Source organism: Anabrus simplex, chromosome X (assembly GCF_040414725.1).
Source record: "Anabrus simplex isolate iqAnaSimp1 chromosome X, ASM4041472v1, whole genome shotgun sequence".
Taxonomy (NCBI): domain Eukaryota; kingdom Metazoa; phylum Arthropoda; class Insecta; order Orthoptera; family Tettigoniidae; genus Anabrus; species Anabrus simplex.
In genome coordinates, this window is record NC_090279.1 from 162,273,186 (window position 1) to 162,290,775 (window position 17,590).

Sequence of the window (17,590 nt, forward strand, 5' to 3'; positions counted from 1 at the left end):
GAATGTTCTTCACCCTTAATCTCCGACAGCCCCAAAATTCTGAATGAGTAAATCAACCCATTCCTGTTACTTTGAGAATATTAGCGTGTATCTATGTTCTGGTGGGAAGCCAGATGTGCAGTGTACTTAATGGTGTCCCAACTACTTCGTGCAGTACCGTACTATAGATACAAGACATAGTATACTGCCAGCAATCTCTTAACCGCATGTCTGTGTCCACACAATTGTTTTTACTCATTGTTACTATGAATGCTAAACAAAGAACTTTGTAGAAAGTCAGTGTTTAGTTCAATTTTTATATAATTTCATCCATTTTTTAAGATTTATGAACCCTTTCAGTGTCACTTAAATATTTTATATTTTGCATCATCATCATCATCATCATCATCATCTACTAAAAGTAGTCCCTTGTCACTGTAGCCACATCTCACAATCTTCTGCTAGCGTCTTCATGTTGCTATATGAACCACATGCCAGTTCACCGACGGAGTTCCTGATGTACGACATCCTTGGTCGTCCCCTGCGTCTCTTTCTCCGTACTTTACCTTCAAAGATGGTTTGGAGAAGAGAGTCATGACTCAGTATGTGTCTGAGGAACTTTGTTTTCCTCTTCTGTATCATATTTAATAAACATCGACCTCTTTTATATTCTTTAAAACAAGGTCTTTTTTTAAAAAAAAATCCATCCACCTTGTTTTTGTAATTCTCCTCCAAAACCACATTTCTGCAGCCTCAAGTTCTGCTTCTTTCTGTTTCTCTAATGTCAAGGTCTGCATCCATACAGTAGAACACTCCAAACAAAGGTATTGAGAAATGATTTTCTGGTCTCCAAACTGAGATGGATTTTTAGCAGTACGTTTTTCTTATTTTGGGAGGCTCGTTTTGCTACCACTATTCTTTTCTTGATTTCGGAAAGGGATCTGTTATCAGAGGTAATTACACTAACCAAATAGGAGAATTCTGTGGCTTGTTCTATCGGTGTATTATTTAATTTTAAGTGTTTTCTGCCGGTAGGCTTCTTTTTTGTCTACTATCATGAATTTTATTTTCTTTATATTTTGCCTAAGTGATCATTTTTCCTTTTTGCAAGGAAAATGTCTAAAACATATCTTTCTTTCTTATTTTTTAATAACTGCTCCGAAAAAGACATTTTAAAAGAGTAAAAAGAGTACAAAATATGAATCAGTTGAGGGAAACCACACCATTTACGATCACCAAATTCAGTCTGCAAATCATTCTCTTTCCCTGTTCAATGAAAGCACACTCCAGACATCACTTAAAATTGACAAAAAAGCAACAAAAACAAATACAACATAACACTATGAAGTGATGCTCATACAAGCAAGGCTCGGGGAAGTGATAGGACTGGGATGATAGCGGCCATGGCCTTAATTAAGGGATGGCCCCAGTATTTACTTGGTGTAAAAGTGGGAAACCATGGTGTAAAGATGTTACCTACCCCTTGCCGCTGCTGCTGCATCGAACTGCTACAACATGCTAACTCGCTCCACAACTTACACCACTCCGCACTTTAACGCTATGAACTTTCAACTGAACGCTGGATCTACTACCTTTGACCTCTCTCTCTGACGTCATATCATGTGCAACTCTACAATTATTCAGCAACTTTATAATCTCTTTTCCCCCCTCATTTCCACCCTTCCTGAACTGCTATAAATTGGGCTTCCTCTTGGCCAAACATTTAGTTTGTGTTCAACTACGTCATTCGAATGTCAAGGTGGAGCCTGGTGTTTTAATTAGGGAGCTGATTCTACTGATTATTATAATCACTCTTCTATGTGAGGTAAGAGGATGGAAAGTGAACTTTACTAATATTTCAAAATGGGGTACTTCTTGATAAACTGACTTGCAATCTTGCCTTACTATTGAACTTAACCCATTGGCGCAGAGTCACGGAACCATTCCGTGCTCCGCTACTATGGACGCGAGGTAGAACCACAGAACTGTTCTGTGATCACGCACCAAGATGCAATTTAACCGATTCCACAATAGATGAAGATAGTTGTGGCTCCGTATGTGTGTGAGCGACATCTCTTTTCATATTCTTTGGATACATATATCAATAATCGATGATAGTTTGGTGTTATTTGATATTTTTAAGTGGTTAATCTTTGACTTTGACACAAGTAAACGAACATGGCAGCTTGTTGGTGGCTGAAAGCGAAAGAAATCAAATCTTTGTTTGAAAGTGATGATAATTATAATTCTTTCAATGAAAGTAACAGTGAAGTGGGTGGTATCAGTTCTAGTTCTGATGACTATGAACTGAATCCTGCCATAAATGAAAAGGAGGAGAAGCAAAGAGAAGATAAATGTGATGTACATGTGCCAATGGACTGGATATGGGTGCAGGATGATAACAAAATAAAACATATTCCATGTTCTGCAGTTCATGGAGTGAATGCTAGTGTGTTACGGAGGCTAGGAAATAATCCTACTGTTACTGACGTATCAGAATTTCTAGGTGATGAGTTTTTTTACATGATCACCTAGAAACAAACGACAATGCAAAGTATTTATTGGGTGATCATAACAGTAGACCGAAATGAGACACATTATGGCGTGACTGTACTGTTGATGACTTGAAATGCTATATTGCATTGTATATTCTTATGGTACAAGTAAAGAAAGCGAATGTCAAGTTCTCCAATTATAATTTTTTTCACAGAAAGTTGTAGGCAGAAATTATCTTTAAAATAATTCCTGCTGCGGGGAATATTCATTGTGCCAACAATGTCTGCCCCATTGGGTTAATAATATGGACTTTCATATATCAAAATGCAAATTTTAATGAAACAAGCTGACAAACTTAGCAAGAAAAGAAAGTGTTGTAGCCGTGTCCTCTGTTCGTCAAATTTGTTATTGCCACACTCCATTCACATGCCAAAAGGTGTAATTTTCTCTTTTATAAATCAGTAAAGGAATAAAAAGATGTATGATGCTCCTTTATAAACTGTGTAAAATTTGCCATGGAGGTGTTTGTACTATACATTGCGTTGAATTAATTGCCGTCCACAGTGCATCTTGGGCTTTCAAATGGTAATGATATAAATGAGAAATGCCCAGTAGAAAATACAATTATTAAAATAAGTAGATTAAAATATATTTGAAAAGTGATGTTTGGTTTACTTTCCAAGAAATTTGTTTAGGTGGTGCAAATTATTTATTGAACTTAACTTATACCTTACCGCAAATGCAGGGAATTTTGTATACCCCAGGATGTAAAAGTGGCGACAATTTGTCCTTGGTTTTACCCAGACTGTGAGCAATTTTAGTGATTGTGCACCAAACACTGTTTTTATATTGTGTTTGCGGAGGACCTTGGCAATTCGATCTGTGGTGTTATGAATGTAAGGCAGGTAGGCAGTTCCCTTAAATTCTTCCTTCTGTGAGCTCTGCTTGGTCGTTTCTCTAGGATGCAGTGCTCTATGAATCTGCAAATCGCTGTAACCATTACTCTTGAATGTGACTTTGAGTGTGCCCATCTCCACCTGGATGTTTGATGGCTCACAAATTCATCTCGCCCTCTTGGTGAGTGTCATGAGAATGCCTTGTTTTTATGCTGGATGGTGGTGAGAATCTGCATGAAGATAGCGATTTGTGTGGGTAGGCTTACGATAGATGTATGTCCCAAGGAGCCGTCCGGTTTCTTTCTTACTAGAACATCCAGGAAAGGAAGGCATCCATCCAACTCCATCTCCATAGTGAATTTAATTGAAGGATGTTGCTGATTTAGGTGGTTTAGAAATAGATGAAGTTTCTTAGGACCTTCTGTCCAGACCACAAATATCATCAACATACCTCCACGATATCATAGGTTTGACAGCTGTTGAAGCAATAGCCTCCTCCTCAAAATGCTCCATAAAGGAATTAGCCACTACGAGCGAAAGTGGACTTCCCATAGCCACTCCGTCCGTCTGTTTGTAAAAATTCCCACCAAACAAGAAATAGCTGGAAGTCATGCAGTAGTAAAATAGCTTAGTAATGACCTTGGGGAACAGGTGTTCATTGAGAGACATGACTTGAGTTAATTGGCACTTTAGTGAACAAGGACTCCACATCGAAACTCACCAAAAGTGCATTAGGTTGAAGGGTTATGGTTGACAGCTTGTTGACGAAATACCGAGAGTCCCTGATGTACGATTCAGTACTTCAGTACCTCCCATGTGTTTTTTTTTTTTTTTTCTTTTTTTTTTCTATTTGCTTTACATTGCACCGACACAGATAGGTCTTATGGCGACAAAGGGATAGGAAAGGCCTAGGAATGGAAAGGAAAAGGCTGTGGCCTTAATTAAGGTACAGCCCCAGCATTTTCCTGGTGTGAAAATGGGAAACCACGGAAAACCATATTCAGGGCTGCCGGCAGTGGGGTTCGAACCTACTATCTCCCATCCTATGTGTGGCTGAAGCAATTTGCTTAGATATTTAGCCAGAGCATAGGTAAGAGAACCTATCCCACTAACAATAGGTCTGAGGGGAACATCATTTTTATGGATCTTAGGAAGTCCATATAATCTAGGTGGCACAGCATCCCCGGGGACAGATATTTAGCCTCCTCTTTTGAGGTAGGGTCATATGAGTTCAGTCTGTAAACAGGCTCTGACAATATAGCCGAGATCCTATTCTTATACTCGTCAGTGTCCACAACCACTGTCGCATTACCCTTATCAGCTGAGAACGGTCAGTTCTGAATCCTTCAGAGTTCTTCTCTCGCCTCTTGTTAAATTGGGCGTGGGTACAACAGCTAACCTTATGACTCTCACAAATTTCTGTCTTAACTCCTCAGTCTCATTCACAGGTAATTTGTGGATGGCTGCCTCAACGGAAGTAATTAACTCGTCAGCGGGAATTGTAGAGGGAGTGACAGCGAAATCAAGACCCCTAGCTACAACTGCCGTTTGGTTCTTGTCCAAGGATTTCTTTACTAGCATCCGGGTTCGTGCGAGAGACCGCCTGTTTCTGGGCTAGTCGGAGGAACTTAGATTTCTGTCTAAATGACACCTGGTTGAATTTGCTTTCAGCCTGTATAGCAGTAATGCGATCGAAACATAACCACAATTCCTGTGAGAGAGTGTTGCTTAACAGCAGGTGTAAACGAAACAACTCTTGGGAGTTACAGCGAGAACCCTATCACTGATGCATCCATTATTACGAGCGATTAAGCATGCATGAATTTTTCCGTTACCGATATTTATGCACCCAGCGTTATGTTGCACACAATCAATCATCTTCAGTATTGTTTCCTCGTTATGTCTACTAGTGAGTTCTCTCGTCGACACTCAAAAGCAACAGAGTCAATTTGTAATACCCGCTGATTGTTGTTCTCTAGAAGAAAATTCAAACTGAAAGAGGATAACATGTTTTCGTGATAAATGTGTAAATAACATGGCCGATAGTAGCTGTTAACTCGTTTGGAATAAAAGCTGAAGTAAATGATCGCTTAATTTTAATGTTATATACTGTAATTAAGTAAGATTGTGATACACCTCAACAAGATACAGAAGAGTACATCACTGATTTCAAAGGATAGTTTATATTTTCTCGCGTCTAGTTAAATTTTGGAAAGGCTATTCCCATGTAAATCCGAAGTGAGAATGTTATCATTTCTCTACATGCACGTGGAATATGTTTTCATGATACATATGTGGTTAGGTTAGATGCTGTTTGAAGAAGAAAACTGAATTGTTTGCCACATAGGCCTCTGGAGTGATACTATAATTTTTTCAGAATGAAATGAAACCTACACTTTCATGTAGTATCGGGTTTCAAAAAATAACAAACAAGTCATCTGCAAAAACACAAGTTTTGAACAAACTGATTGCAGTTTCATATAGATTTTAATGTGTATGGAGTTTTCGCCAGATTCTACAAAAATCTTATATAACGACAATCCACTATAACGGGTACATTTTTCATCATTATGAATTCTCACTATAATGGACTTCTACTGTATATGATGATACCAAGAAAAACTGAAAAGTACTCTATAGGTGGTCTGTTACCCTCAAAATAACTTGGAAGATTTATGGAATAATAAGTGGATACATTGAAAGGCAATGTGTAAATGAGTCCAAGATCCCACTGAGAAACATTGTAGAACACTGCACTTGTATCTACATCACTACTATGCCCATCTCCTCCATCAACTTCAATGTTACTTGATCCTGAACCCTCAATCCCTTCAACACTGTCTTCAAAATCATAGTAATCACTAGAGCCCAGATTTCCATGCAAATTCATGTTTTTAAATACGCTAGCTACACTTCTCAAACTTTGCAAATATTCGTTCTACAACTTAACAATTCCAAATAACCGTTCTTTTTCCAGGCATGTTTGCATGTTTTGGCCTTTTTAGGAGAAAATTCATGCAAAATGCATATTTGGTAGATTTTGGATTTAATAGCGAATATTTGGACGTTTAATATTGCTTAATATAACTTTTATTCTGACTTTGAAGTATGTATATTATATATATTGTTAACTTACATCATAGTGCCTTTTCTGTATGTTAGTTGCTGATTTTGGACAATTTCTCCACGTTATAGGCTACAGTATGTTTATTACTGAGAGACTGAGAGGATGTATTCCTGGCATCCTATGTGACAACCAAAGTTAATAGCCTACATACAGCACAGGTCCTGTAATCCAATTAACCAGACGTAAGCCGGAAGGCCCCACGTTGATCTCTAATTCTTAGGAATGAGGTGTCCCAGTTTTACAGTTGCACATTGCTATAAATTGAACCATAAATTGTGCATTAATCTTTGACAGCTCATTTTTCGTCTATGTTAGAAGAAGAAGAGAAAACTTGTATCGCACTTCTGTGCGCTGCGGTACTGAGATAGCATTTTACAAACTCTGGTTTTGCATTGAACCCTCTTCCATTGTTATCCTGGAATTTCCTACCTGGAACTCTCACTCATCACACGTCTTTGTTATTGCAGCAGGCAATCGTTACGTTGTTGAGGACATTCAAATATGTCTGCAATCATCACATGGAGAAGTAGCTCCCGCAACTAGAGATAAGTTGAACAAATTAATTCGTTCAAATCCTGATTTTGAATTCGTCAAGCTTATAAAAGATGTATTGTGGTGAAAATACAAAAGACATACAATTTGACCTCACTTTGTCCAAATGTTTTCAATGAAGTATGCATCTATCACTTCTTGTGACGTAAAAAGATCATTTTCTGAGCTTAAGAATGTGCTGACAGATAAATGGATGTGCTTAAATCAAGACAATTTGGAGAAATTAGGGTAGTTTTTGTACAATGTTTCAACAGGAACTGAATTTTGATAGTACATATTTTCCAGTTTATTTTGCATGTTTTGCCATACGATAGTGCATGAATGCATGCATATTTTGAGATTTGATAGTGCATGGAAATCCAAGCTCTAGTAATCACTATTCAATTCATCCCAATACCTTGAAATTGTAGCCACATTTAATTGTGTGAGCCTGCCGTTTCACTGTCCATATCAGCTGATACTGCCACTCTAGTAACTACCAAACCAATCCAGGAAAATGTAAATGAAATTATTTAAGTAGTCATTTCAGATTCCACGTGTGGTCATAGACATAATTTAATACTCTTCTGATATAGAACGGTTGAGGCGGTGGCTTTCTGACCCCAACTTGGCAAGTTCAATCCTGGCTCAGTCCGGCACACTGTAAACACGACATCTCGCCAGCAGGGCTCAATAACATTATTATGATCAGATAATAGATTTCGTTTGCCATAGGGAACTTGAAATATTTGTCCTGATTGGATAAATTCATAATTCCAACATAATTGGTCCGTTATTGGAAATGATAAATTGTCCAGCCAACTCAGTAATGGTTGCCAGCGTTTCACCCTAGTGTGGCAATTTGGGCTCATCAGTTGGTAACTAGCACACTTACCAAGATGCAGCACCCTAATTTTAGGAGAGAATTAACAAAAACAAAAACTGGCTTTAATTTGTATTTTATTTACAAGAAATTATTCTTGCATAATGATGTACTCCAAAACTGAATAAAATATTGTTTTAAGAAACACATCATAATCTTTAAATATTGTTAGGTAGGCAACCCGCTCGATCAGACTGTCATGGGGTTCGCTTACTTTCTCCTGATAATTACAATCAGCGAGTTACGCCTGTCTGTTGTCGTAATGAGCTGTTCAAAATACCCAGCGATTATCATTCGTTTTTTTTGAAGGTGCATTTAGTTTGTTTGGAATTCACAAATTTGACCATTTTATGGCCTTATATTGGTTCGTACTGGCTGAGCTTATAGAATAAGAACACTGGATTGTTGTTTAAATTAACGAGGTTATAATAAATATTGACAGGGAGGACCCAACAACAACCCGGTATACGTATTACTTTTTTTGAAATGGTCGCCAGTACAACTTAACATTGTACTTTCTTCCTGCTGTGAAATTTCTAATGTACTGTGATATGTACGCCATCTTACACCTAGCTTAACCCTGGTAAAACCTTCAATTAATGTGTTTAATACATTTGAATTATCTTTTATTAAATGCTAAGTATGTCTAATATGATTTCCTTGTAAATATGTATTGTAAATTCGTCTAACCTCAAAATCTGTTCAGTCGAAAACTGTAGAAACCACACAGACATATAGATTTAGACTGGCAATGAGCAACAGGATTCTGAAGCCGGAAGCGTACAGCCGCTGCCATGTTACGTCACTTACACTACCCCAATACATTAATGTAAAATAGTAGCCGAACAGGGAATACTGGACAGGATATAAATAAAATACCTAAAAGCACATCAAAATAATAACAATAACATTGATAAGGCCTATTAGGTACTTTATTTTACAGTTTAAAAAAAGAAAGACTGGAATATCAATTTACCAATGCTTAAAAATAACCAACCTGTTTTAGACTGATCTTTAGTCAAATCTGTTTCCATTCAACTGTCTTACAACATGATTCACATGTATTTTCAGGTTTGTTTGTTTGTTTGTCCAATCCTTGTCCCGTTTCTCTATGGGGTTGGGTGTGAGGTGAGATTGATCTGCCATGGTGAGCTTTTATGACCGGATGTCCTTCCGGACGTCAATCTCATCAGAGGAGTTAATGAGATGAAATGAATGACGTGATATTTGATACTAGGAAAGGAGAGGGTGAAAAATGGTGCCAGCACATAGCCTACTCCTGTAGAATAGCACAAATGGGTCTGCTCAAGGCTTAACGCCTCCATCCGACGGATGAATCACCATCAACAGCGTCATATGTCCTCACTCCATATGAGTATTGCGGAAAGGTTTGGAATTTAATCCAGGCTTTTGTCACATACAAATTGTATACCACCACCTCCCCTACCCTGCTGGCTAACATTCTGATGGTGAAATATTTGACCGACGAGACTCAAACCGGCTAACCACGGTGTCAGACCATTAAAATTTCAATGCCTTAACGATCATGATCACCAGGCGGCCCCTCCGATGTATTTTCAGGTACAGTGATGAAATTACACTAATAATAATATGATAAAAAAGTGTGTCCTTTGAGTTTAGGTCTAAAGTATGTGAGCTTTAACTTAAAAGAAAAAAAAAATGTTACATGCAACTGAGCTGTGACTTCATTTGGTATGTTCCCTTTCATGACTGAGCTTAAACCATTACGTGTTCTCTCCAAAATACATCTCAGTAAATTTGCACACATGAACATATTTCGTAGGGACATACAGATTACCTCTATTCTTGGAAGAAATGAATGGATAAAAAATTTCTAATAATGATGTTTAATATTATTTATTTAACGTCCCACTAACTACTCCCGCAGGAGGTTTACGTGTCAGTAAATGTACCGACACGAGGCTGACATGTGAATACCGGTACCTTTAAATACCACCGGACTGAGCAGGATCAAACCTGCCAAGATGGGGTCAGAAGGCCAGTGCCTCAACCGTCTGAGCCACTCAGCACGGTTACGGATTTTCTTTTTGTACAACAGCTTCCTTACAAAGTATCACATTGTAGAGAATTGGCTAACAACTTTACCACAAATTTTGAGATATATTCAATAATATTCTATGATAATAAACCTAACACCCTATTTCGATTGATGCAAGCTTACCAGTCCTTCCACTCTAATTTTAACAGTTATTTTGACATCCTTATATCTTTAACCTTTTGCACTCCTATGTCTAGTGCGGTTTGACATGAAAATATTAGACTTGCGCTCCGATGTCGAGCTCCACTTGACATGACAATATCTCGTACTTTCAGCGCTCGTATGATGACTGTGCCATGTTCTGGTATTGTAGAGCTATCTAACAGTCTCTGAGAGAACACGTTTTCCTTTTTACAATAGTTCGTGGGAATTGTGGTAACTTTTTTAAGCTCTGTTATTCTCGAATGTTTATGCAAGTTCACAGATGTTGTTGTTTGAATATAAACATGGCTTCTACTTCGTCTTCACTTATGGATATTTTAGAACAGTTAGTGGACAGTGATATTGACGATGATGAACCAACAACTGACTTGGATGATTTATTAGTGAATAATGTACGTGAAAGTGAACAAAGTGATAATGAAACCAGAGGTGGTGATGCTCCTCCATACCCATGGCACGAGTGGAAAGCTGGCGATCCTGATTTACCTACATTCTCATTCAATGAAACAATTTGTGGATACAAAGCATCAGGTAGGAACAATCCCTCAACACCTTACGGATTTTTTCAACTTATTTTTAGTGACGAGTTATTCAAACAAATTGCCGACGAAACCAACAAACATGCTAAAGTCAAAATTCAGAAAGTGACACCACTTACAAGGCATTCGGCTTGGTGGGGTTGGACTGATGTTACCGTAAATGAAATGAAGGCTTTCCATGGAGTTTTACTGAATATGGCAATGCAGAAAAACGACAGAATGCAGGATTTCTTTTCAAGAGGTTGGTTAGAATCGTCTCGTTTTTTGTATACTGTTTTAGCCGCAAAAGATTTTTTTCAGATATTCTGGGCTCTGCATGTTTCTGCTCCAGATTCAGCAATCCATTTGAATCCTCAAGTTAGGTCTCGAATTAGCAAAGTCAAGTACGTTTTGGACTATATCAGTGAAAAGTTCTTGGAAGTTTATGCACCACATAAATATCTTGCAGGTGATGAATAAACAGTGTATTTCATAGGCTGTGTGTTATTCAAGATGTACAATCCGCAGAAGTCTACTAAATGGGGACTCAGAGTTTACGTAATATCCGATTCTACAAATGGATATGTGCGTAGTCTTATCCCTTACTACGGTTCTGCAAATACAGAATCTTTGATTCGACCGGACTTGGCTTTCACGGAAAGAATCGTGCTTCAGTTAGTTGCTAATGTTACAAATGCAACAGGTCAGCCTGGGTACCATGTCTACACTGATCGTCTCTAAACAGGTGTTACTCTGGCTGATGAATTACTAGAGCAAAAGATCCATATCATTGGAACAATTCAACCGAATCGCAAGCACTTGCCAAATGGGATCCGGAAGAAAAATCTGCGCCTAAAGAAGCATGAAGTCAAGTGCTTATGCACAAACACAATGATGGTTCTGGGATGGCATGACAAGCGCACAGTACTGATGCTTTCAACATCTGGAAACAATTCAATCTCAGTTATTGTCAGAAATAAGAGAAACTGCGTTGAACAATTACAACAATTAGAGAAACCAAAAGTAATTGTTGACCACACGTCACATATGGGAGGCGTTGATCGCTCGGACCACTACACATCAAGCTACGCTTTTGTAGTGAAAAGCTTGAAATGGTGGCGGAAATTGTACTTCTGGCTATTGGAAGTGGCAATTGTCAACAGCTTTTTGCTCTATAAAGATTACTGTACCACGAATTGCATGGAGATTCCGTCACACAAAATCTTCCGAAAACAGGTGATCAGCGAGGTGGTTGGCAAAGTACACAACAAAGGTCAAAAGCAAGGAAGACCATCTACTTCTGATGTTGAAGAACGTTTGAATGGTAAACTGCACATCATCAACAAGCTGCCTGGAAAACAACATAAAGACTGTGCTGTCTGTTCAAACAGGAGCAAGAAAGGTAGTAGAAAGGAAACAGTTTAGTACTGCAAAACATGTTCGAGAAAACCCAGTCGCCACCCAGAAAACTGTTTTGAAAAGTACCACACAGTGAAAACCTACAAGGATTAATGTATTTTGTGTTATATTCTTTTGCATTGTTCACATTCTACAGCTGTTCATAGTGCAGAAATTAATTAGGAGTGGAGCAGGAAGCATACGCTAAGAGTAATGAAGTTCAAAAGGTTAAAGATTAGAAGAGACCGAGACTGCTGTTACTTAATTACTAACACCAGCAAAACAAAAACTTAACTTGTAACCAAATGTTGCACTAACATTATTATTATTATTATTATTATTATTATTATTACTATTATTATTAGGCCCTATGCTGCACTCCCTCACAAAGGGGGCTAACGCCAACAAATATACACCGGAAGGAAGTGAATCGTAAATTTAATTGCGTTAATAAGTAGGCAACAAGTGTACATGAGCACAAGTACACCACTTACCGGTGTATTGAAACTCCTATTCTTTCCTTATTCTTTCTTTGTGAATAGGAAAGACCGCACCCAAACACTACACGGGTATTGATCATTCTGCCGCACAGTGGTTTTCCAAAAAAAATTAATGTGAAATGTATATAAAAACAACATAAAACAAAACTGCACATAACATAGTGACATGCATGTTTATAGTGAATCTGTAGTGACGTAAGATGGCAGCAGCCGCAAGTTTCCGACTTCACTAGCACCAATGCTATGAGATATGGTGCTGCCTGTCTATTTACGGTATGTCTGTGAGAAAACATTGTAATGGTCATATATTGGGTATGTTCCACTATCATTATGGTATATATGGAGGTTTCTGATAACGTGATGTTTTATTATCCAAATACGTGTGGAAGCTTTAGGAACTATACAAACTTATTCATTATGGCTTTTTGTAATTTAGTTGAATATTTGAGTCTAATCTGCACAGGAGTATTCCAATCGACTGGCCAGTTGACAGATTGTTCTTTCAATGTTCGGGGGTGTTCTATTCAGGACATTGTAAGAACATTTCCAGAAGTTAGAGATTTCTAGACAATATGTATAACGATATATGCTATATATCGAGCTGATGACCGAGAGGCTGGGAGGCTTGCCTTGTGATGGTGAAGTGAATAATCAGTGTGAGGACTTGTTGATATCTGTACTAGGCAGAATTGACTGTAAATTGCTCCTGACGCAACACAGACCAAGTCCGGGCAATGCTATAGTATAATGGAATTTACTGTTTGAGACAAAGCAGTACCAACCTTATTTCAATTAATGTGCACACCCACTAAATTCTAGATAAAATATGTGAAGAGTATTCATGTGTTTACAGTAGTTTTCATGATATCATGAACACTGTGTATTCCCAATCTTAAAAGTAGGATGTGGATCAGTGGCAGAGTGTCAGTCTTCAGATCCCAAGATAGCAGGTTCAAAACTGGCAGAGGTAGTCGGATTTCTGAAGGGTGGAAAAGAGCCCATTCAACATTCCATGTCACAAGATGTTGGCGTGCAAAAGATCTCTGGCAACACATTTGATGTTAACCCAACAAAATTCATTAAAACTCAGCTACAGACACCCAAGAGAGATTCACTTTACTCTGCCATCTAGCAGGCCCAGAGTTAAAATGCCTGATCACGGCAGCTGAGGCAGTAGTAGTAGTAGGTGATCCTTGTCACTGTAATAATATCCAACACTACAAGTAATGGAAAGAAAGAAAGAAAGAAAGAAAGAAAGAAAGAAAGAAAGAAAGAAAGAAACAAACAAACAAATAAATGCAAGTTAAGTCATTTATGTAGAAAGATATGAATATCAAAAGGCACATACAATAGGATAACCATAACTAGAAAAGAAAATACAAAAGTACAAGGACAATCTTCACACCAACACTAGTTCTGTAAAAATGACCCATTGAAGAGTGTTGATGCCTGGCCTCCTTACGAAAGTGGGAAGCAGAAATGAGTTCCTCAGGGGCTGAGACAAGATGAATGTATAAGAATTGGGACTGATGAGGTGAGAGCCAATCTATTTGAAAATCGCATTATATGAAGATTTATTATCATTTCTTTTTTTAGAACTTGCTTTACGTCCCACCGACACAGATAGGTCTTACGGCGACGACTGGGTAGGAAAGGGCTAGGAGTGGGAAGGAAGCGGCCGTGGCCTTAATTAAGGTACAGCCCCAGCATTTGCCTGGTGTGAAAATGTGAAACCACGGAAAATCATCTTCAGGGCTGCCGACAGTGGGGTTCAAACCCACTATTTCCTGGATGCAACTTCACAGCTGCGTTTCCATAGCCACAGGTCAACTCGCCCAGTATATGAAGATGTGGGGACTGACCTAGTCGTTCTGCATTTTCCTTCTCTTTCTCCCTCTTCCCACACTGGCCTGCCACTGTATTTGTTCTATTACATATTCCATTATATATATAATTTGAGTGTGTAACACAGTATTGTGAGATAACCGCAATACTAATACCTATGTATTATACATCAAAAGAAAGGTCTCCATCTCAGGATTACTAGAAAATATTATTTATTCATTAAGTCCTTTGTTTGCATAAAATAGTAATTTACTTGAAAAACAAAATGCTTACGTCATTGCAGTTAATTGTATTTGCCGGTAGATGGCTCTACGAAAGTTCTTTCCGCTGATCTTTCTATGCCAGCCCAATAGAAGGCTCTCTGAAGGTTGTCCATATAGATCTTTAGATCTCAGTCGGATAGATGGCTCTGTGAAATCAAGTTATCACCAGAATGTTAGCTATTGCTCCACGTTGGTTCTAATAAGTGAGAAACAGAAAGAAATCCATCTTAGGATATTCTATATTTCAAAAAGTTCTTTATTATGAAACTTACATTGAAATATTCAATGAAGGGCTATTAAACTAAATCTGTATGCACTGCCAAACACAACATTTTGCTGTGAACATGGTAAATGGATAAGATATTTTAATTCATGTTGTCACAATGGTTTGGTTTATTTTCCATAACCTCAAGTAAACAATGAACTTAAAAGGTACGATGCTACATGATAATGATTACATGAGCCGTACAAGGCAGTATAACAGTACAATGTCCTTTGCATCCTTCTCTGCTAACCGGAGCAACATTCCAGGATTAAGACCACCACACACAGAAAGCTAAGATAAACTACGCTAAGCTAAGTAATGCCAAGTTATGTTGTGCTATGTCATGAATAAAAAGCTAAGCTAAACTATGCTAGTCAGCCATTTAAAGATGATGGATTAATTGAAAAGGAGCCTTTTTTATTGGCCGCTGTCGTGGAAAGAGAAAGAGGAAACAGGAAGGAGAATAATTCATGGTTAATCCCATCATCTGATTCAAGCATTCTATGGAAATGAAGAATTAAATAATTATTTCATTTAAATCAGGAACAGTTTCTTGAACTTCCCTCTATTACTATTACTGAGGATGATATTAAGGAATAATGAAAATGAAGAACCCGAATTATAGAATGTAGGATAAAAATATATGTAAAAGCAATAAATGATACTTAACCTTTCAGGCGTTAATGACAGAATAAAATGTCATAGCCGCATGGCTTCCCAAGTGGCCATCACGGAATATTTCGTCATCATATTGTAAACGTCTTTCGGCGATGGGTATGACGACTTATTCCGTCGCACAATCAGAGATCGCTTCCCTTTGTGTGTTTATGTTAGTTTTGAGCTTTGCCTACAGCATCACTCTCCTAAAACCACGTGACCAAGTGAAATGCTTTTGTTCCACGCTCAGCTGGCAGCCAGCCACGTTCCGGCTGCCAGACTGCTGAGAGTGGTAGATAGTCCATTATGGCAGGTGCAAGCGGAGCTCGGAATGTCTGCGAGAAGAACTGTTTGATTTATTACACTGTGACAATTCGGAAAGTGATGTGTCATCTGATGGTGAGACTAATGTCAAAATGTCAGGAGATAGCAAGTGCAATGGTGAAAGCGACTCAAGTGATCGTGATAGTAGCACTAGTGGTGCTATTCAGCTCGGTATACGGTGAAAGGTAGGATCTGAATGGCTGAGATTTACATTTACGGTGCAACCTGGACTAAATGTACAAATTGAAGACGTAAATAATCCGCTAGAATATTTTCAATTGTTTATCATTCCTGAATTAGCAGAAGGAATATGCTCAACAGTTTTTAGCAAGCACACCGACCTTGAAATTATATTCAAGAGTGAATCAGTAGACTGACAAATAAAGATGAAATTATAACTTTACTTGCATTCTTTTGACTTTCTGAAAAATGAACCATATGCATCGAAAGTTGTTTCCCGTTGCTTTTCTCACTGAGAGAGATTCTCTTTCCTTTCCCTTGGCACTTTAATCATTTTAATAGCTTGAAAATGAGACTTTGTTTTTTAAACCTGATGAAAATACCAGACCAATTAAAAGTATCTCGCCGTAAGTTCCCGTTGCTTTCCTCAGCGAGGCAGACGCCTTACCCTTCGTACTATGATCATTTTTGATAGCTTAATACATATTCTGTACTATTTGAACCTGATAAATGAAATGAAATGCCGTATGGCTTTTAGTGCCGGGAGTGTCCGAGGACAAGTTTGGCTCGCCAGATGCAGGTCTTTTTCTTTGACTCCCGTGGGCGACCTGCGCGTCGTGATGAGAATGAAATGATGATGAAGACGACCCATACGCCCAGCCCCCGTGCCAGCGAATTTAACCAATTAAGGTTAAAATTCCCAACCCTGCAGGGAATCGAACCCGGGACCCCTGTGACCAAAGGCCAACACGCTAACCATTTAGCCATGGAGCCAAACATTTGAACCTGATAAAAATACACAAGAGCATCTCACTATATGTTACTTCCCAGTACCTTATGGAAAATGTGCCATTGTGCCAGTAGCTACTCAAAAGAAATGTACCACTTGAAAGGTTAAAATCAATTTCCAGAGTTTTGTTTATGTTGCCAACAGTTTTTTCATGGTTACCCTTAATAATTTGAGAGACAAGTGTATTTTTGTACCTCTTCAATCAGTCTTTCTTCCTTTCATCTGCCTTCCATGATAATTAACAAACACTACTGTATAGAGATAATTCACGGAAGCCACACACATGCTAGATGCCGGGCAAAAAAGTGCTTGTGTGCATACTTGAAGTCAGCTATAGCTATGAAAATCGCCTCCTTGGCGACCTGTAAAATTTATCTAGGCATTGCTTAGGTTAGTGTAACTTAGCATAGCAGTCTGTGTGTGCCATTCCATGTAATTTCATTGGAGCAATTTTTTTCGATGGCTTGCACAGCATAGCTTAGCTTTCTGTGTGTGGTGGCATTTAGCTCCTTACCATTATAAGGTTCAGGGGATGATTCATAGATACATTTCAGATTTACTGCCTGCTGAAAATTACCGAGCATTTCTGCCCGTCACTAATCACAATCAAATTGGAATGGGAAAAAATATCATGAACACTTTCAAAATTAAGATTATTTGTGACCTTGAGCTCAGCTGGAAAGCGTGCTCGCTGTA

The 17,590-nt window shown here is 38.3% G+C and overlaps 1 protein-coding gene across 2 annotated transcripts in view; it reads right to left on the minus strand.

The window, feature by feature from the left end:
* Positions 1-17,590, minus strand: part of TAF1C-like (TATA box-binding protein-associated factor RNA polymerase I subunit C-like) — a 103,953-nt gene that overhangs the window by 42,953 nt on the left and 43,410 nt on the right. The window lies entirely within an intron of this gene.